At 50.3% G+C, this 22,118-nt stretch overlaps 1 long non-coding RNA gene across 1 annotated transcript in view; it reads right to left on the bottom strand.

The window, feature by feature from the left end:
* Window positions 1–354: 354 nt before the first annotated feature.
* LOC103347655 (uncharacterized) overlaps window positions 355–22,118 on the bottom strand; it is a 57,132-nt gene continuing 35,368 nt past the window's right edge. The window contains exons 2-3 of the long non-coding RNA XR_011386532.1: window positions 3,445–3,572; window positions 355–2,126 (exon numbers count right to left, since the gene is read on the bottom strand). This is a non-coding gene — a long non-coding RNA (uncharacterized lncRNA). The remainder of the gene's footprint in view (window positions 2,127–3,444; window positions 3,573–22,118) is intronic.

Genomic DNA, 22,118 nt, shown 5'->3' with positions numbered 1-22,118 from the left:
TGGCGCAGTAGGTTAATCCTCTGCCTGCGGCACTGGCATTCCATATGGACGCCAGTTCTAGTCCCGGCTGCTCCTCTTCCAATCCAGCTCTCTGCTATGGCATGGGAAAGCAGTAGAAATCAGCCCAAGTCCTTGGGCCCCTGCACCCACATGGGAGACCAGGAAGAAGCTCCTGGCTCCTGGCTTCGGATCTGCGCAGCTCTGGCCGTTACGGCCATTTGGGGAGTGAACCAGCGGATGGAAGACCTTTCTCTCTGTCTCTCCCTCTCACTGTCTGTAACTCTACCTCTCAAATAAATAAATAAAATCTTTTAAAAATTTTATTTTATTTATTTGCAAGACAGAGTTACAGAGAGAGGTGGAGACAGAAAAGGAGAGAGAGGTCTTCCATCTGCTGGTTTACTCCCCAAATGGCTGCAATGACTGGGGCTGGGCCAGTCTGAATCTAAGATCTGGGAGCTTCTTCTGGGTCTCCCACATGGGTGCAGGAGCCCAAGGACTTGGGCCATCCTCCACTGCTTTCCCAGGCACATGAACAGGGAGCTGGATTGGAAGTAGAGCAGCCAGGACTCTAGTTGGTGCCCATATGGGATGTCGGCACTGCAGGCTGGGGCTTTAATCTGCTGTGCCACAGTGCTGGCCCCTTTTATAGGTATTTAAGGGAAAAACCAACTATTTATACTCAAAACATATATGGATGGGAGGGGTGCTTTTTCCATATCACGTTAACTCTCCTGTCCTCTGCCAACACCAATAGCTGTCCAGTGAATCCTTTCGGCTTGGACACCATCTGCTGGAGTCAGAGTCAGGCCCCACAGGTTAAAGGCTCAGTCCCACAAGGCTGTTCCCACTTCAAACACCAGCCTCAGTAGAAGATCCCCAGGTTTCCCACACGTCTATGTGACTTGGCTATAAATCAGAGGTTCCCAAACCTTCTCAGGACCAATCATTTGCTATACTGCCTCACAGAGTTAAAGGAAGCTTTTGGGGTTTCACCTGCATTGTAGTGCAGCAGGTTAAACCGCCACCTCTGACATCAGAATCCCACAAGTGCCAGTTCAAGTCCCCGCTGCTCCACTTCTGGTCCAGCTAATGCTCCTGGGAAAGCAGCAGAAAATGGCTCAAGTACTTGGGACCCTGCTACCCACATGAGAGACCTGGAAGGAGTTCCAGATTTATGGCTTTGGCCTGGCTCAGCCCTGGCTGTTGCAGCCACTTGGGGTGTAAACCAGAAGGTGAACACTCTGTCTCTCCAACTCTCTGTTATTCTGCCTTTCAAATACATAAATAAATCTTTGTAAAAGAAGAAGAAGCAGAGCAACCAAGACTCAAACCAGTGCTCTAATATGGGCGTCGCAAGCAGTGGTTTAACCTGTTGAGCCACAATGCCAGCCCTTAGTTTTACTCTGTGGGTGTCTCACAATTTTGACTTGTGGGCCCGTATTTCCTGGGGGTGAGGGGTTGGCTACTATGCCCTTTGGGGAAGAACAGAAGGCAACTCCCTAGTGTCTGCCAGCTCATTACTTTCTCTTTTAAAAAAAATATTTTATTTATTTATTCAAAAGTCAGAGTTACACAGAGAAGGAGAGGCAGAGAGAGAGAGAGAGGTCTTCCATCCACTGATTCACAACACAGATGGCCACAACAGCCAGAGCTGTGCCGATCCAAATCCAGGAGCCAGGAGCTTCTTCTGAGTCTCCCACATGGATGCAGGGGTCCAAGGACTTGGGCCATCTTCCATTACTTTCCCATGTTGGATTGGAAATAGAACAGCTGGGTCTCGAACTGGCGCCTGTATGAGATGCTGACACTTCAGGCCAGGGTGTTAACCCACTGTGCCACAGTGCAGGCCCCAACCAGCTCATTACTTTCAAGGAGAGGATGGGGACACAGATTTTTTTAATTTAATTTATTTATTTGAGAGGCAGAAGAAGAGAAAGCTCCCATCTGCTGGTTCACTTCCCAAATGCACGCAATGGCTGGAGCTGGGAACTTCATCCGTGTCTGCCACATTTGTCAAAGAAATGTCATTATTTCCTGGATTTCATGTCTCCTTCTATAGTTTCTCGTGTGCTTGACTTGGGGAGGGCTCCAACAGCCCAGGAAAATTCCCATCCTGGCAGGACCTGGAACAGCCGAGAGATGCCTGTGAGTCAGCCCACAGGAGAGGCCAACTAGTAACTGGGCAGTCAATAAATACCTTGAAAATAGTCAATGAGAATTTATTAAAATCAACTCCCTGCGAGGTACAGCACTTACTATGTTCTTTCCTCACTGCATTCCTTGTTTAATGGCCTCCTAGGGGCATCCCTTCAACTCTCTGTCACAGCACTCCCAGCCTGGCCCCTGAAGCTTCCCCTGTACTTGCCCCAACAAGGGGCCACTATCCAAGGTCAATCACACTGTTCTGCAAGGCTCCTTTTGTAATTTTAAATTTTATTTATTTACATTTATTTGAAAGGCAAAGAGTTACAAAGAAAGAGAAAGAGATCTTCATTTTTTAAAAAAAATTATTTATTTGAAAGTCAGAGTTATGTGACTAGAGAGTAGATAGAGAAAGAGAACTTCCTGGTTCACTCCCCAAATGGCCACAACAGCCTGGGGCTGGGCTAGGTGGAAGCCAGGAGCCAGGAACTTCCAGTTCTCCCATAAGGGTGTAGGGGCCCAAGTACTTGGGCCATGTTCCCTTGCCTTCCCATGCACATTAGCAGGGAGCTGGATTGTAAATGTAGCAGTCAGGACAAAAACCGGCATCCATATGGGATGCTGGCATTGCAGGCTGCAGTTTAGGCCACTATGCCACAATGTTGGCACCAAGGGAGGTCTTTCATCTATTGGTTCACTCCTCAAATACTTGCAACAGCTAGGGCTGGGCCATGCTAAAGCCAGGCGCTCCAAACTCAATCCAGGTTTCCCACATGGGTGGCAGGGACCCACCTACCTGAGCCATCCCCTGCTGCCTCCCTCTGCATGCATTAGCAGAAAGCTGGAACTGGAAGCAGAGCTGGAACTCAAACCCAGGCTCTCTGATATGGGATGCAGGTGTCCCGAGCAGTGGCTTAAACACTGTGCCAAATGCCCACTCCAGCAATGCCCGTTTAACCCGGCACCAACACCCCTGGTCCAGACATCACATGCAAGCATACACACTCAGAAAAAGAGCCACTGATGTTCTTGAATAGCATCATAGCCCTTTTCCTGAATAAATCACCCTGACCTGTCTATGCTTCCCAGCCCACTCCCAGTCATCAGACTTCTGGCTGTTGGTTTCTTGTCTTTCTGTTCTGAGCCACACCTGGCGCTGGCTACCACCTTGGCTCGCAGACACCACCCTCTCCGAACCTCTCTTCACCCTGCTCCAGGTCCCTAGGCGTCTGCCCTGCCTTTCTCCCTCCTTTCACAGGTGACCCTCCTGCCTCATGTCCCCTCCAGCTCTTTCCTTACCTGGAGGTTTGGTGTCCACCTCACCAGCAGCTCTTCTGGAGTCACCAATATCCTGAAGTTGCCAAATTCGGTGGATCCTTGCAGTCCTTTCTTGGCCCCTCTGAGGCAATGGCGCTGTAGACAACTTCCTTTCGAAGAGGAAATTTGCACAAGTAATATGTAAGCACTCGAGAGAGCAACGAGAGAAGCAGTCAAACACTGCCCAGCTCAGCCTTAGCTCGCCCTGCAGCTTCAGAGGTAGCGATCGTGAACAGATTGCTGTGGACCCATCAAAGCCTTTTTCTTTTTCTTTTTTTTTTTTTAAGATTTATTTATTTATTTGAAAGGCAGAGTTACAGAGAGAGTGAGGTCTTCTAACCTCTGGTTCACTCCCCAGATGGCCTCAATGGCCAGAGTTGGACTGATCTTAAGCCAGGAGCCAGGAGCTTCTTCCGAGTGTCCCACAGTGCAGGGTGCAGGGGCCCAATTACTTGGGCCATGTTCTACTCTTTCCCAGGCAAATAGCTGGGAGTTGGATTGGAAGTGGAGCAGCAGGGGCTTGAACCGGCGCCCATATGGGATGCTGGTACTGCAGACCGCAGCATTACCTGCTGTGCCACAGCCCAAAGCCTTTTTCTATTTATTTACCTCGTATACATTCATCTGTGTGTTTTCTAAAAGGGTCACATGACAAAGATTCCAAACTTGCCTTTTTCTTTCATAACTTGGCTTTTTTCTTTCTTTGGAGATTTTGTGTGTCACCACACACAGATCCAGCCCTTCTTGATTTAAATGACTCCACTGGGTTCCCTGCCCTTGTGCGCCTAATTCATTAAGCTCGCACCCTGCACACAGGCGTTCAGGTTGTTTCCATATTTCAAGTGCTGAAAGCTGCCATGGGCTCCCGTCTCCGGGAACATGGCCCACTGGGTACACAGGAAGGACCCTCCTACTGAGAATAGCCAGGGCTTGCACAAAGCATGGTGTTTATGCAGCAGGAAGACCCTTAAAGGAGGAAAGAAAGAGCAAAGACAAAGCAGCAGCCTCTCAAGCTGAACCCATAACGGCAACACCAGGAACCTGCTAGTCAGGGTACCCTGCCAGTGCCCTTCCAGCCGCCCATGAGACCCCGACCTGAACCTGAGACTCTGGCATCAAGGTGCGGACTCCACAAGGCAACAAAAGGATTGCAGTCCCTTGGTGCCCACCGTTTCTCCCCGGAGCAGAGCAGACCCTCCTAGCAACGAATCCCTGCTCACCTAAACGCGAGTTCTCAGGCAAAGAGAAGCGAAGCACCGTGGATGACAGTCGGCAGAAACGCTAGACAACACGGAGGCCCCCAAGAGCACAGTGATTGTTCATAAGATAGAGACCCCTACGTCTGAAGTATGTAAGGAAGTGGATGGACTCGCAAAAGTCAGCAAGCAAGAAGAGACTCTTTGAGTTAGAGAAAAAACAGAACTTCCAGGACAGGACAATGGAACTGTTAAGGTGGAAAGTTGGTGGGCAGGGAATGGTTGGACACGACAGGTGTCTTGATGGGCTATAGCATAGACAAGCAGCCTGGCTGGACAAGAACACACATCTTCCAGCCTTCCGAGCTGGGTTCTGGTTCACAGCGACACAGGGGAAAGACAAACAGGTCAAATGACAGCCGGAGGAAGGTGGAAGATAGAACCAGAAATTGGGACAACTGATCCAGTGTCTTCAACATGTTGCTGTCACAAGGAACCAAGAAGAGGGACTGCTAAATTAAGAGACATAATTACCAAATGCAATATGTGAGTCCTAATGCCCACAGACCGACTATAAAAAGACATTTTTGAGACAATTTGGGAAATCTGAATATGTCCTAGATTTAGAGAATATCAAGGAATTATTGTTCATTAAGTGTGATAATGGTCTTTTGTCTCTAAAAGAAAATGTAAGAGAAGTATTAATTCCAGAATTTCTTTCAAAATGCTTCAGCAGCAACAAAAACAACACACATACACACAGAAGAGGAAAACATGAAGCAAGCTCCATGAAATCTTGATAATTTTTGATTCTGGGTAACAGGTATATGGATGGCAATTTAATAAACCGTTGGCTCGGATTTTAGGTATCTTTGAAATTTTTCATAATAAAATATAACTTTTTAAGATACTTCTTTGTTTATTTTGTTTGAAAGGCAACAAGACAGAGGAAAAAAGAGACAGAGAAAGCTCTTCCACCCTCTGGTTCGCTTCCCAAGTGCCCACAACAGCCAGGGCTGGGCCAGTCCGAACCCAAGAGTCAGGAAGTCAGTCCAGACCTCCTGTGTGAGTGGCAGGGACCCGTATACAGGGACCCGTATACTCTGCTGCCTTCAGAGTTTGCGTTAGCAGGAAGCTCAACTCAGGACTGGAGCCGGGATCAGACCTAGGTACTCTGCCTGTGTGGGATGCAGGGGTCCCAAGTAACGTGTTCACTGCTATGCCAAACACCCACTCCAGGAACTGCTAAAAACGTTTTATTCATTTATGTTAACAGGCAGAGAGGCCGGTGCCACGGCTCACTTGGCTAATCCTCCACTTGAGGCGCCAGTACCCCAGGTTCTAGTCCTGGTTGGGGTGCCAGATTCTGTCCCGGTTGCTCATCTTCCAGTCCAGTCACTTGGGCCATCACTGGAGCCTCCCAGGGTCTGCTTCTGCACAAAGCTGGAGTCAGAAGTGGAGCTGGAACCAAACCCAGGCCCTCGGACATGGGATATAGACATCCTAATGGTTAAGCCAAACACTCACTCCTATTTTTTAAATCATTTTTTATAAAATTTATTTATTTATTTGAAAGGCAGAATTACAGGTTGCTTATATGCAACCCTGTGAGGCAGCAGATGGTGACTCAGGTAACCCATTCCTGCGACCACATGGGTGACCTGGCTGGACATCCTGGTCCCTGGCTTGGTCCTGGGCCAGCCCCAGGAGCTATGGGCACTTAAGGAGTGAACCAGTGGATGGGAGATCTCTCTCTCTCTCTCTCTCTCTCTCTCTCTCTGTCATTCTGCCTTTCAAATAAATAGGTAGATATTGAAATGCAACGCAGAGAGACAAAAGGGTAGGGAATGTGAAAGGGTTTGAGAGCTATGGCATGCAGTATGAAAAGGCCTGTCACGTGTCTAACTGAAATCCCAGAAAGGTGTTATGGAAAGAATGTAAGAAAAGAAATATGAGGGTACTTCAGAAATTTCATGGAAATGAAATTAAAAGATAAATGTTTTATGCAAAAAAAATTTGCAATCTACATATACAAGGGGTTTTCAAAAATGTTCATGGAAATGCATATTATATAAGAATTACACATAGATTTTAAATTTCTTGCATTAAAGTAAATTTTGAAAAGATTTTATTTTTATTTATTTGAAAGAGTTACAGGGAGAAAGGGAGAGAGAGAGAGAGAGAGAGAGAGAGAGAGAGAGAGAGAGAGATCCTCCATCTGCTGTTCGCTCCCCAAATGGCTACATCAGCCAGGGCTGGGCCAGACCAAAGCCAGGAGCTAGGAGCTTCATCCTGATCTCCCACACAGGTACAAGGGCCTAAGGACTTGGGGCATCTTCTGCTGCTTTCCGAGACCATAGCAGAGAGCTGGATTGGAAGTGGATCAGCTAGAACTTGTACCAGTGCCCATAGGGGATTTCAGAGTTGAAAGTCGCAGGTCAACCCATTATACCGCAACACTGGCCCCATTAAAATTACTTTTTAATTCTACTTTTTCATGAAAGTCTTGAAGTACCCTCATATATGAAGAAATTAAGAAAAGGTGTTTCAGAACTGATGAAATATATGAATCCACACACAGTGGAGTTGATGCTTGGGACACCCACATCCCATATGGGAGTGCTGGTTCAAGTTCTGGCTCCCCCACTTTCAATCTAGGCCCTGTTACATCGCAGATGAGGGCCCAAATACTTGAGTTCCCACCACCCACATGGGAGACTCAGATGGAACTCCTAGCTCCTGGCTTCAGTCTGCCCCAGCCCTGGCTATTGTCAACATTTGGGGAGTGAACCAGCAGATAGAAGATCTCTCTGTCTGTGTGTGTGTGTGTCTGTGTGTGTGTGTCTGTGTGTGTGTATTTCTCTCTCATCCTTCCTTTCATATAAATAAATATTAAAAAAAGGCCTTGTTATTACCCAATTTTAAAATTGAACTAAAAACATCAGTATACTCATGCCTTATTTTTCTTTCTAAATAATATGTGTTTTCCAGCTCTGTTCCTTGGAAAAATGGCAAAGGTAGCAAGAAGTACCCCTGGTAACCAATTTTGTTTTCTAGAAACAGCATGTATCACTAATGGGAACCAGGGCTCCCTAGAGAACCAGTTCTTTGGTGGAGAGTGTACACGGTGAGCCTGGGAGAGCTCCCCAGGCCATAAACTCAGGAAACCACCAACAGCTACTAAGATCACCTTTAAGGAACATGGGGCAATGGCTAAAGGTGGAACAGCTGCAGAATCAAAAATGATAATCAGATGGAGCCATAAGGCTTTGTCTATAAGATAAATTTAAAATATGTTATCTTTTGGGGACAGCGTTGTGGCGTAGTGGATTAAGCTGCAGCCTGACACCAGCGTCCCATGTGGGCACTCTTACATGTCCTGGCTGTTCCATTTCCAGTCCTGCTCCCTGCTAATGCATCCAGGAAAGCAGCGGAGATGGCCCAAGTCCTTGAGCCCCTGTACCTACACAGGAGACCCAGATAAAATCCATGGCTCCTGCCTTCCTACAGGCCCAGCATGCTTGCTCCCTGTCTCTCTCTCTTTCTCCCTCTCTCTCTCTCTCTCATTCTTTCAAGTAAATAATGAATAAATATTAAAAAAAAAAAGAATGCGAATGTGACAGCTGACAAGAGACAAAGTCCAAATGCATTATGTGGACTTTGGATGTTGAGAGACAAACCAGCTGTAAAAAGACCTCTTTTGGATAAATCAGAAGAATTTGTCTTTTTTTAAGATTTATTTATTTACTTGAGAGGCATAGTTATAGACAGAAAGAGGGAGAGACAGAGAGAGAGCGAGGTCTTCCATCCACTGGTTCATTCCCCAGATGGCAGCAATGGCTGGAGCTGGGCTGGTCCAAAGCCAGAAGCCAGAAGCGTCTTCCGGGTCTCCCACATGGGTACAGGGGTCCAAGCACTTGGGCCATGTTCCACTGCTTTCCCAGGTGCCTTAGCAGGGAGCTGGATTGGAAGTGGAGCAGCTGGGACTCGAACTGATGCCCATAAGGGATGCCGGCGCCACAGGCAGAGTCCTAAGCTAATATGCCACAGTGCTGACCCCAATCAGAAGGATTTGAACATGCATAGCAAGTTAGACATTATTCAGAAATTAACACAAAAATAAAGCAAAAGCTCCTTATCTATAAGAAATATAATCTGATCCATCTATAGATCTGGAATTTGCCTTAAAGGCTCCAGAAAAAAAAAATGTCTGTGGAAGAGAGGCAGAGTAAACAACCAATGGCAAAAACATTGCTAACTTTCAAAACTGGGTTTGGGAAATACAGATGTTCATTAAATGCTCCCTCTACTTTGGTGTATATTTGAAATTTCCTGCAATGAAAAGTTTTTTAAAAAGACCAAAGGGCCGGTGCTGTGGCATAGCAAGTTGAGTCTGTGATGTTAGCATCCCATGTGGGCACCGTTTCGTGTCCCAGCTGTCTCATTTCCAGTCCAGCTCCCTGCTAATGCATCTGGGTAAGCAGTGAAAGATGGCCGAATTGGTTGGGCTCCTGCACCCACATGGGATACCCAGATAAAATTCCTGGTTCCTGACTTCGGTCTGGCCCAGCCCTGCCATTGTGGCCAATTGGGGAGTGAACCAGCAGATGGAAGACCTCTCTCTCTGTGTATGTGTCTCTGTGTGTGTCTCTGTAACTCTGCCTTTCAAATAAATAAATCTTTAAAAAAGAAGAAGAAAAGAGCAATCAAAAGGAAAAGTCATACCGCCTACAGGGCATGTGGGTTAATAAGTACTGCGTTATGTTAGATCAGAGAAGAGTTCCGGTATTCGATAGCAGAGTAAGGTGACTGCAGATAATGATAATGTACTGAATTGTTAAACTGTTTGAAGTTACCCATGCAGTCTTTTAAAATAATACGTTTTCCATGAACTTTTTGAGGACCAGGGTGTATTACACAAAAGCATGAGCGCACCCCTCGCCCTTATACAACCACTTGCCCTGGGCAACAATGAACTGAGGGCGCCCCCTGCTGCTTACTTACGGAACTACCATTCTTTTGTGCGGCTACCTTCCAGAGTTGGTGGCCCCTAAGGGTTTGGACTTGGGTCTCTCCAGGGAATAGCTTTGTCCAGACCAACAAAGCCGCCAACAGTGAGAAAATAGGCCATCCTTCCTTCCGCAGCCCATAACCATCCTCACATCCGCTCTGCTCCCCGCCGCACAGCTTCCTTTGGGCTCAGAGGGGCGGGGCGCGGCTGTGTGCCACCTGCAGGACCAGGTTATGCATGGGCGCCCTGTGGCAGGCAACTCAAAACGCCCCTCTTGCTGCAGGGTGGGTGGGAAGGCCTACAGGGCAGCCTAGTGCCAGGTCCCACAGCTCGACGCCTCCTCACCAGACCAGAGTGCCTTCTCTGACAAAGCCTTACAGATGTCCTGGTGCAAAGTCGGGCTCCACCGCCAGGAGCAGGTGCCCATCGTCAAGAAACAGAAGCAAATCTCAGTCAGGAGGATGGAGGCCGAAGGCAAGAGGTCTAGGAAGGCAGAATCGCTGCTGCTCACTGGTCATAGTGCTCCTGACCGCGTGGAGCAGGACAGGGCGCCCGAGTTCCTCCCAGGCTTCCAGCATGGGGAGCAGAAGGAAGGGATCACTAGGCCAGGGAGGGAGATGGCAGGGCCTGCGCGGGACTAGCCCAGGGGCGGTGCTGTCAGGCCATTAAGAAGGCTGCTGCGCCAGCGCCGCAGCTCAACATGCTAATCCTCCGCCTTGCGGCGCCGGCACACCGGGTTCTAGTCCCGGTCAGGGCGCCGGATTCTGTCCCGGTTGCCCCTCTTCCAGGCCAGCTCTCTGCTGTGGCCAGGGAGTGCAGTGGAGGATGGCCCAAGAACTTGGGCCCTGCACCCCATGGGAGATCAGGAGAAGCACCTGGCTCCTGCCATCGGATCAGCGCGGTGCGCTGCTGCGGCGGCCATTGGAGGGTGAACCAACGGCAAAGGAAGACCTTTCTCTCTGTCTCTCTCTCTCACTGTCCACTCTGCCTGTCCAAAAAAAAAAAAAAAAAAAAAAAGGCTGCTGCACAAGCTGGCGAAGGGGGTACACGGCGCAGACGAGACCTCAACACACGGATGGCACTGGACCCTGTGGCACAAGTTCCCCAAAGAGGGGTGTGGGGTGGCGAGGGAAGCCCCGAGGTTGCTGGACCTGAGGCGGGACACAGAGAAGCGGGTGTGTAGCCGGGGACGCTCGGAGACAGGGCTTCAGGAGGGAGGGAGGGGCAGCAGCGGAGCTCCTGGGGTACCCAGGGATCCCAGAAGCTGCCCTTGACCTTGGCTACAAGGAGACCGCGTCATTTGGAGAGCAGACCAGTGGATGAAAGATCTCTCTCTTTCCTTTTTTCTGCATCTCTGCCTTTCAAGTAAATAAATAAATCTTTAGAAAAAAAAGATCCTGGGGCCAGCACTGTGGCATAGAAGGTAAAACCCACCACCTGCAGGGCCAGCATCTCATATAGGTGCCAGTTCAAGACCCAGCTGCTCCATTTCCCATCCAGCTCTCTGCTATGGCCTGGGAAAGCAGTAGAAGATGGCCCAAGTAATTGTGCACCAGCACCTGCACCTGCATGGGAGATCTGGAAGAAGTTCCTGGCTCCTGGCTTCAGATCAGTGCAGTTCTGAATGTTGTGGCCAACTGAAGAGTGAACCAGTGGATGGAAGACCCCTACCCCCGCCCCTGCCTTTGCCTCTCTGTAATTCTGCCTTTCAAATAAATAAATACATATTTTAAAATAATTTTTAAAACAGCAACTATTTAGTTGATTTTCATTATTCAGACTCTATGAATTCATACGTTCTCTGACTTTAATTTATCAACCCCAACTCAATACTCAACGGCACTTAAGGTCATTCATGAACATGCCCAGAGCAGTGACAAATCTGAAAGTGAGTGACCAGCACACACATACTCAGCTGAGTGGAACAAGGGGAGGCTCTCCTTGTCTCAGCTCTCATTCTGTAAACCGGTGTCCCTTTCAAAGTCTATAGGATGGCACTTCACATTCACGTGCTTCTGTTGATGGGTCTGCGGTTCACAGCAGCCTCCACGTGTGGATGCTGCTCCAAGTCTGATGCTGCCTGGTACCCCTGAGCCCAGGGCTGCCGTGTGGCTTACAGAGGAGTTTGCACATGCTGGAGAAGCTTCGTTCAGGCATGCACTGTGGATCCAGCAACATGTGTTCAATACGGTGTCTCTCAATAGAAATACACATCGAACAAGCTGCATGTCGGGAGCTGCAGCGAGGCATAGTTCAGGACTTGCTGACACAGCACTGCTGCCAACTTCACAGATGATAACCACTGCAAGGAATGAGACTCGGCTGTCTTATCTCACCACGTCTGTGGGTCAGGAATCCGGAGCAGCTCAGCTGGTTGGTTCTGACTCAAGGTCGCTCATGAGGTTGCAGACCCGATGGCAGCCAGTGGCTGCAGTCACCCCGAGGTTTGACTGAGGCTCACTCACTGGCTGTTGGCAGGAGGCCGCAGCCCCTGGCTGTGCCAGCCTCTCAAGAGGGCTGCTTGAACGTCCTCGGGAGTGGTCGCTATCTCCCCCAGAACCAGGGATTCAGGTGGGAGCTGGGCAAGGAGGAAGCTGCAAACCCGTCCACACTGTCCTCTGGAAGTCTGCGCCCCACCTCTGCTATGGTCTGCGTATTACAAATGAGCCACCAGTTCCAGCCGCCACTCAAGGGAATGGGATGAAGTGCTGCCTCCCAAATGCAGCCATGTCAGAATTTTTGGACATTTTTTTTTTTGACAGGCAGAGTTAGCGAGAGAGAGAGATGGACAGAAAGGTCTTCCTTTTCCATTGGCTCACCCCGCAAATGGCCACCACAGTCGGTGCACTGCGGCCTGCACGCTGCACCGATCTGAAGCAAGGAGCCAGGTGCCCCCTGGTCTCCCATGTGGGTGCAGGGCCCAAGCACTTGGGCCATCCACCACTGCACTCTCGGGCCACAGCAGAGAGCTGGACTGGAAGAGGGGCAACTGGGACAGAACCGGCGCCCCAACAGGGACTAGAACCCGGGGTGCCGGCACCGCAGGTAGAGGATCAGCCAAGTGAGCCGCAGCGCCGGCCAGAATTTTTGGACATTTTAAAACTATTGCAGCACCGAAGATGATACAAGTGCCCACATGGGACACCTGGAAGAAGCTCCTGACTCCTGGCTTTGGCCTGCCCCAGCCCTGGCCATTGTGGCCATTTGAGGAGTGAACCAGTGGATAGAAGACCTCTGTCTCTCTCCCTCTCTTCCTCCCCTCCTTGTAGCTCTGACTTTCAAATAAACAGATCTTAAAAAAAATAATAATAATAAGTAAAGCTACTGCAGCAAGATATCTCTGAGAAAATATACAAGATACCACAGTAACAATACTTGTTTCCTATGAGAACTGGGCGGCTGGAAGACAGGAGGGAGGAAGCATCTTACTGTGTATCTCTTTTATCTTCAGAATTTGTAATAATATAAATTACTTTCTCAAAAAATTATGTCTTTATTTTGAAGGCAGAGTGACAGAGAGAGGGAGACAGAGACAGATTTTCCATTCACTGGTTCACTCTGCAAATGGCTACAACAACCCAGGCTGGACCAGGCTGAAGCCAGGAGCCAGGAACTCCATCAGCCTCCATGGAGCACTTGGGCCATCTTCTACTGCTTCCCCAGGGCACAGTAGAGAGCTGGATTGGAAGAGCAGCAGCTGGGACTAGAACTGGCACCCACATGGGATGCTGGCACCACAGGCGGAGGATTAACCTACTATGCCACAGCGCTGGCCACTTCCTTTTTCAAAAATAGTTATTTATTTGAGAGGCAGAGAGACAGACAGATATTTTCCATTCAACTAGTTAACTCCCTAAATGCCTATGATAGCTGGGAGTCTCGTTATATAATGAGAAGCAAATGACTGACACATCACCAACATGAGTGAACCTCATCTGATGCATTTTGCAGGACAAGAGAAGTCAGACTCAAAAAGCGAGGTACTGTGTCGCTCTCTTCAGAAGACATTTTTGGACAAGGTGGAAACTACAGGGACAGAGAACAGATGAGTGTCTGTGCATGGCAAGGAGGGGAGGTAGCCCAGAACACCACCCAGGGGGATGTTGGGGGGACAATGAACTGTTCTAGATCATATATATATGATTTCAAATATATATATACATATATATGTGTATATATATATATATATATAGAAAGTGCATCAGTGCATCAAGGATGCTTTTCAGCCCAACCAGAGAGGAGGAGGAGGAGGAGGCTGGAGGCTCCCAGGAGAGGGGCTGACCTGAGACGCCGAGCCCTGCAGAGGCAGTGGCCCTGGACGGGAGCCACACATATGCCCAAGGTGTAGAGGAGGGGAGGTGGTGGGAGCTGCCCCACCTTCCAAGGGAAGTTAGGTTGGTGCAGAGAGGGTAGCACAGGCCATTCCCAGGGCCCACAGGGTGTGTATGTCTCCTGAGCCGCCCCATGGGTCAGGGGAAGGGTGGGCCTGGCTCGGGGGCCAGTGATGGCAGAGATAGGCCAGCCTCTGGGAGGGTCTGTGAGGGTGGGGGGCAGGCAAGAGCCAGTCACCAGGGAGTGGAGTCGTGGCTTATCAGCCCCATCTGCCCGGCCACACTCCACCCCCTCACCCACCACTCCGGCCCACTGCCCCGCCTCAGGGAGAGGAGGAAATGGCTCTCCCAGTTTCATTCATTTCTGGGGTTAATCGCCTGCCTCACCCTCTGAGTGGGCAGAATCAGCAGGAAAGCAGTGCAGTAAATCAGGACTTCTTACCACTGCCTGCCTGCCCACCTGCTCCTGGGGCTCTGTGGGTATTAGCTCCTATTTTACCTGGACAACTCCCCGAGGGAAGGGGTATTATCTATACCCATTTTATAGATGAGGAAACATACAGAGTGAGGTTAAGGAACCTGCCCCTGGACCACACAGATAATAGTGGGAACTTGGATTTTTTTTTTTAAGATTTATTTTTTATTTATTTGAAAGACAGAGTTACAGAGAGAGGTAGGTACAGAGATAGGTCTTCCATCCAGTGGTTCACCCCTCAGATGGCTGCAATGGCCGGAGCTGAGCCGATCTGAAGCCAAGAGCCAGGAGCTTCTTCCAGGTCTCCCAAGATGATGCAGGGGCCCAAGCACCTGGGCCATTTTCCACTGTTTTCCCAGGCCATAGCAGAGAGCTGGATCAGAAGTGGAGCAGCCAGGACTCAAATCTGCGCTAATATGGGATGTCGGCTTCACAGGAGGCAGCTTTATCTGCTATGCCGCAGCGCCACCCCCCCCCCTTTTTTGAAGATTTATTTGAAAGTCAGAGTTACACAGAGAGAAGAAGAGAGAGAGAATGAGAGACAGAGCTTCCATTCTTAGGACTGGGCTAATTGGTGGACATTCTGAAGATGTGTTTTGGGACACCTGCACTCCTTAATGGATGGCCTGGGTTTAAGTTCTGGCTCCATTCTCTATTCCAGTTTCCTCCTAATGCATATATTGGGAAGCAGTGCTGATGGTTCAAATACCTGGATCCCTGCCACCCACGTGGAAGACCTGGATGGAGTTCTTGGCTCCTGACTTCAGCCTTGCCCAGCCCAGCCCAGCCCCAGCCCTGGCCAATGTGGGTAACCGGAGAGGGAACCCGCAGGTGGGAGGCTCACCCTCTCTCTCTCTGTCTTTGGACGCTCCCATAGTGTGCTATGGGTTCTTTTCTTCTTATGTGGGGTCACCTGTAATGTCCATCCATTCAGGAGCCTCCCGGGAGGGGGAAGCAGACAGAAGTTCACCCTGGTTCCTCAAGCCTTTAAAGATAAACCTTTCTGCCGGAGTCCACATTGGTGGCAAAGGCAGCCAGCACTGCCACCCACTGGTCATGTCCTGAAGGACAGCTCTCCCTGCTCCTGCAAGGATCTGAAACAGGACTGCAGGGATCCTGTTCTGTCCCCCTGAGTCCCTAACAGCCCAATGGCCAAGCCTTTTCCAAAAGGGCCCATCAGCTTAGGCAGCATTTTCCAAACTGCTGTTTGGAATTCATTAATGCTCCTGAAATCCATTTAGAAGGTCACAATGAGTACCTTTTAAAGGGAAAATTTGAAGAATAGAAAATATCTTGGTACAAGATATGTACCAGAGGCTAATGCTGTGACATAGTGGGTAAGGCCACCGCGTGCAGTGCCAGCATCCCATATGGGCACTGGTTCAAGTCCCAGCTGCTCCACTTCCAATTCAGCTCACTGCTGCGGCCTGGGAAAGCAATGGAGGATGGCCCAAGTCCTTGGGCCCCTGCATTCGTGTGGGAGACCCTGAAGAGGCCCAGCTCTGGCTGTTGCAGCCATTTGGAGAGTAAAACCAGTGGACAGAAGATCTCTCTCTCTCTCTCTCTCCCTCTCTCTCTCTCTCGCTGCCTTTCTGTAACTCTCTGCCTTTCAAGTAAATAAATCTAAACAAATGAGGTATGTACCACATGCAAACATGCTTTTTTGGAAGAACTGTCTCAAATACAAGAATGCAGGATACATGGGTTTACTGGGATCTGCTTAAAACCTATTTCTTACTGTGAGTTGAGGGCAAAATAATAGAAAAAATACTGATTCAAGAATCTAGGAACTGGGGGCCAGCATTGTGGCACAACAGGTTAAGCCATTGCCTATGATGCTGGCATCTCATAAAGGATGTATACATACAGTATCTTCCAGTTCAGGCTGCTTCATTTCCAATCCAGATCTCTGTTAATGCTCCTGGGAGAGCAGAGGAAGATGGCCCAAAGACTTGGGAGACGTGGAAGGAGTTTCTGGCTCCTGGGTTCAGGATCTTTTTTTCTAAAGATTGATTTATTTATTTGAAAGGCAGAGATACAGGAGAAGGAAACAGAGATCTTTCATCCACAGGTCTACTCTCCAAATGGCTGCAATGTCTGGGGCTGGGCCAGGCTGAAGCCAGGAGCCCAGAGCTTCCTCTGGGTCTCCCACGTGGGTAGCAGGGGCTCAAGCACTTGGGCCATCTTCTGCTGTTTTCTCAGACACATTATCAGGGAGCTGGATCAGAAGTGGAGCAGTCAGGACAAGAACTGGTGCCCACATGCCTATGTGGGATTCCAACACTGTAGGCAGTGGCCCAACCCTCTACTCCACCAAAGCACTGGCCCCAGTAAATAAATCTTTAAAAAAATCCAAAAATCTAGGACCAGTGTTGTGGCATAGTGGGTTAAGCTGCCACCTGTGACACTGACATCCCATTTCAGGACATTGGTTCAAGTGCTAAGTGCTCTGCTTCCAATTCAGCTCCCTACTAATGCACCTGGGAAGGCAGCAGAAGATGGCCCAAGTCTCTGGGCCTCTGCACCCATGTGGGAGACCCAGGTGGAGTTCTTGGTTCCAACAGCCCCAGCTGTTCTGGCCAGCTGGGGAGTAAACCAGCAGACGGAAGGTATCTCTCTTTCTCTACCTCCCTATCTCCCTGTCACCCTGCCTTTCAAATAAATAAAGTAAATATTAAAAAAAAAAACTAAATTCCTTGGGATTAAGAATCTCTTCAGTTTATTCTAAGTCTCCCATTCTCTTTTGTGCCATTTTAAAAACATAACTGTGTATTTTCTTTATTTTTTATTGCGTTCCTCACTATATTTTATCTTCATGACAGCAGTGATATATCTTGTAAGAGTCAGGCATTTCAGGGCACGGCCAGCAAAACAGGGCCCTTGCTTCCTCTACCCAAGCAGTCACCCCTGCAAACACTCTGCATCCGTGTGCATGGACGATATTTTCAATGAAACTTTATGTACTGGAGCCTGCATTGTTTTCCCACTTTACAATAGCTTAGAGATCTTTGCTGGCCCATGCATGCAAAAAGACCTCTTTCTGAGTGACAGTCCAGGGTATGAATGACCCACCACATACTCAGCAACACCCCACCTCCCCCCTGCGGGCAGACCTGATTGGTTAGGATAGCAGCTCAGCTCGGCTCCCTTCTTGTGACACTGACCAGAGACCACACATCTGCAAGAAGTCGCCATCTCTTTCCTTTCCCTACCTTGAAGTGGGATGTGGGACGAATGAGGGGTGAGGGAAAACGTGAAGGACTAAATAGAAAAGTTCCAGAAAGTTCTGCCGCCTGCTCCTGTGCCTCTGTGCCAGCTCCTTGCCTTCAGTGCACTCACGTGCTTACCCTGCCCCAGGAGCATGCAGCACCCACCACCCTCCCGGCCCTCCTGGCCATGCCCGCAGCCTCTCCTGTCTCAGCCTCTGTGGCATGGCAGGGCCCTGGCTGGCAGCATTCACAGCCTGGCAGGAGGCAGCCTCCAGGACTGGAAGATAGGACGCTTAGCAACACCCGTGGTTTATTATTTAATTGGGTGAAACAGCCATTAGGGAGGATTCTCACTTCCTAGACAGCCTGTGAGTAAACACGTGGGGAGAGAGGAGCGAGGTGTCAGGGAGAGCGGCCTCCCACTCGGCTCCTCCCCTGGCCCCCACGCCCCGGCTGGGAAAAGGGCCCCCCAAGATGCTGCCCAGATGCTTCTGCAGGCTGGGCCAGGACAGACTGGCTAGGCAGGCCCCGGAGGAGGCATTCTGTGCCCTGAGGAGGGACACTATGGCTCAAGGCCCTCAGCCCACTGCAGGGGTGCAGGAGAATGGCAGGGTTAGAAGAGCCCAAGCCCTAAGGCAGCCCCTGGAAGGGGGATTTAGTTCATGTGTCAGGCTCCATGAGTGTTGGAGAAGCTAGAAACAGGAGGAGGCAAGGCAACTCACAATGGCAGGAAGCAGCTGCGGTCCTTACAGCCAGAGGCAGGGCCCGGGCTGCCGGGTCAGAGCCACAGCTAGGAACAGAATCACTGGGCTTGCCCTGCGGAAACTGACTCTGCAGAAAAGACCATGCTGGAAGGAGAGAGGGAGGGAGAGAAACTCTGGCCTCCGCCTTCTGAAGCTTGGGTATGGTTCGAGTGCCCCCCAAGGCTTCATGTGTTGAAATTTAAGCCCCATTGTGAGGGATTTGAGGGCAGAAACCTAACCCACTATGGTGTTCAGAGGTGAGGCCTTTGGGAAATGCTTAGGATTTGGTGGCTTTATAAGCAGAGAGAGACACACATAGCCACAGGTGCTCCCTCTCTCTCACCATGAAAACCCTGTGTCTTGGGACTCTACCAGCAAGGCCATAACTAGATGCATCCCCTGCCCCTTGGGCCAGAATTGTGAGTCGAAATAAACCTCTTTTCTGTATGAAGTTAGCCTCCCTCAGGTATTGCATTGTAGTCATGAGAAACACTCACCACCCCCTCTTCCCACCCTCCAATCTTCCACCAATTGCCTTGCAGTGGTTTGGCCCAGCAGGAAACCAGTGGACAAGGTAGCCTGGGAAAGGTCATTGGCAGGGATCACCCCCCTGCATAGGGGACAGGGCGGGGGAAGGACAGGAAGTGAAGGGAAGCACACGCGGGCAAGTGACCAGCACATAGTGTGTAGCTCAGAGGTCAAGCACAGTGCTGGGCTGGCCAGCATGACAGACGAGGCTTCTTCAGGGGACGGAGCCCCATGTTAGATCCTGCACTGTGGGTGTTCAGGAGAAGGCAATGGGCTGGTTTTCCCCTGTGCCTGTCAGGGCTCCACGCAAAAAACCCCTTTGGGCATTTGAACCAAGGACAGATTTAGTTAGATACTTTTGAAATTGTTGGAAGGGCCAGATTAGTGGGTACCAACCTGGTCACCCAGGAATGACTTCCAGAAGAATCTGGAACTGAGCCCCAGTAGCAAGATAACCTCTGAGGCCACCTCTCAAACTATGGGTTTAAAACCGCTGCAGATGCGAAGCAGAGGTCAAGACAGCAGAACTAACCCACTACTGACACTATGGCCATTTTGCCTGTTGACCCTTGAAGCCAGCGAATGGATGGTGGGAGCCTGCTACAGAAAAGCCAGTCCTGCTCTGCAGTCTTGTGGCCACTAGACGCTCACGCCGGAAGCCGGCCTCAGCCCCACCCCCCTTCCCAGTGCCATGAGGGTAACTGATCAATGGAACCCACTGATCTACTTCTAGAACCTTAGCTGCAAGGGGGTCTGGAGAACACACTTCTTAACTGTTCAACCGCTCCAGACAAAAGAGGAGGGGCCCATCCTCGGTGTCCACCTCACCACTCTTGGGAAACTCCCATCTGGTGGAGGAAAGGCGTCAGGCTGAGGGGTATGCTGTGACAGGGACCCCTGAGAGGGCAGCTGGCCCTACAGGCTGTAACCCCAGGAGGCGTCCCAGTGGGGACAGCCAGCCTGCCTGCTCATTCTGTCTTCCCACTCATGTCGGCGACAGGGTGCAAAGATGCAGATGGGCAGCTAGGGGGCTGAAGGCAGACCCTCCAAATGAGGGCCCGGCATAGACGGAGGCCCCCGTGGATGAGGGTGGGGACAGGGCACTGAAGGAGCAGGACTTCGGAGGCAGTGGGCACACCCAGAAGAAGGGTAGAGAGGGGCGAGGCCAGGTAGGGCGGGGCAGGGCAGGGGAGACTTCCGGCCGCACCCAGGAAGAGCAGCAAGGAGCATTCCGGGAAGGAGGAGATGTAAGGGCCTCCCCAGTCCAGAGCCAGTGGGGGGGCGGGGTGAGGACTGCGGGAGAGAGCCAGAGCCAAGGAGGAAGCTAAGGCCCCAGGGGAGCCCAGAGCCCAGGAGCCGTTCTTCCCACTCCAGGAAGTGTCAGGTCTGGGCTTGAGGGTGGGCACTTTCGAGGGGAAACACGGCCATGCAGACAGACAGCTGCTTAGGAGCTGGGCATCCTGCCTGTCACCCCCAAGCCACGGTCAGCTGAAACCCTCCCCAGGATCACAGAAACAGTGCTACTGTCGAGTCCGGATCGGAGACCCTCCCCAAAACAGCTCACAAAAGGCAGGCTGGATCCAACAGCAAGAGGATTTATTTCCAGCTAGCTGGGGCTCTCACCGGCACATACGACATATTGCCCCATACTTTACATCACTAAAACTTAATCTTAACATACTACATCACCTATCACACACTATTACATCTGAACTCTAGATGTACTTAATCTAAACTAACCTACGGAAGTCTTAACTCTAAATGTACTTAGTCTAAACTAACCTATGGTTTGAATTAATCACTTAAAAACTTAATGGCTTCATCCTCACTCTGAAAGCCTCGCTGGATGACCTACCCGGCCAGGCCATTGCCATTGCCAGCTGCAGCCGTCTGCCCCGGGCCAATGGATCCCTGCTTGGTGTCATCATGTTCTCCTAGCCAATAAGTTTTCAAAAACTTGCCTTGTGTGTGTATTTGACATTGGGCCCCACATTAAGCCAGTCAGTCCTGCTGGGAAGGAAGAAGAGCTAAAAGTTCTCCCTGACTTCTGGGGGCAGGTGCTCCTCCTAGGTCTGTCAGGGAGAGGCCTTTCTCCTGGTGTTGGCGATTCCCTGTGTGGCCCCCACTCCTGAGCCTCACAAAGAGCCTGAATGCTCCTGTCCAAACATGCACCACTTTCCCAGGCCCTGCACCCCAGCCCCACTCGGAGCCTATTTCATCCTTTGGTGCTCATCGACCCCCACCCCACCCAGCTCCACAAAGGACCATGCACACCTGGGGGCTCCATGGGGGCTGCTGCCCCTGACCAGAGGGACAGGCTGCCGCACCCCTGCCAGTTGTGTTCTGCAGCCTGGGCAGGTGTGGAGGGAAGAGAGGCAGGAGACAGAGTGTGTGCATGTGTGTGTGTGTGTGCATGTGGAAGGGGGAGCATAAAACAGAAACAAATACAGAGTTCAAATGTGAAACGATTAAAAAAATAAATGGAAGGGAGTGAGATAAGGCAGGGAGCCTCTGCTCCCTAGTTAACATTCATTGGATTGAATAATCAGCCTTCATTATCTCAAATTGTCTGCATATTTGCCCTCAAAATGCTAATTTACAGTTGGCTGGGAGCAGTCGCGGGCTATTTTGACTAAAATATTATTTCACTTTGTTGAGCATTGTTCTTAGCTGTCGGGCATCTTGGTTTGCAAGGGAGAGGAGGGGAAGAAAGCATGGGGAGAGCAGAGCATCTTCCATCAAAGCGGCGCCCGCCGCGGCCTGATTACCGCCTCCCTGTTTTGCCTAGAAATGGCATTTCTAAGCCTCCAAGTAAAATTAGAGTCTTTATCATCTTCTTCTAGGGGATAGACAGTTTATCATTAATCTCAGAGAAGGAAATGGGAGAAATAATTTTTTTTTGTTTTATTTTACTGAAGGGCTAGAAAATCTTGCTCATCGCTGCCCCTCCCTCCTGTGTGAGGCGGCCTGCCCCCCACCTCCACCCCACCCCGCCTCCTCCACCATCTGTGACCTCCAAAGGCAGGAATCAGCTGCCTCCTGCCCTCCTCTGTCCTCCACAGCCAGGGGCCCAGGGGCCCAGGGTCCTGGCTGCAGCTCTGGAGTTTGAGTGGTGTTTCTCAGACTCTTGGGCCTGGAAGTCTGGAGATGTAGGATCCAAATC

The sequence above is a fragment of the Oryctolagus cuniculus genome, chromosome 2, assembly GCF_964237555.1.
Source record: "Oryctolagus cuniculus chromosome 2, mOryCun1.1, whole genome shotgun sequence".
Classification (NCBI taxonomy): Eukaryota; Metazoa; Chordata; class Mammalia; order Lagomorpha; family Leporidae; genus Oryctolagus; species Oryctolagus cuniculus.
Note: the sequence above shows the minus strand (reverse complement) of the source record. Positions and strands in the feature narration are given on the sequence as shown.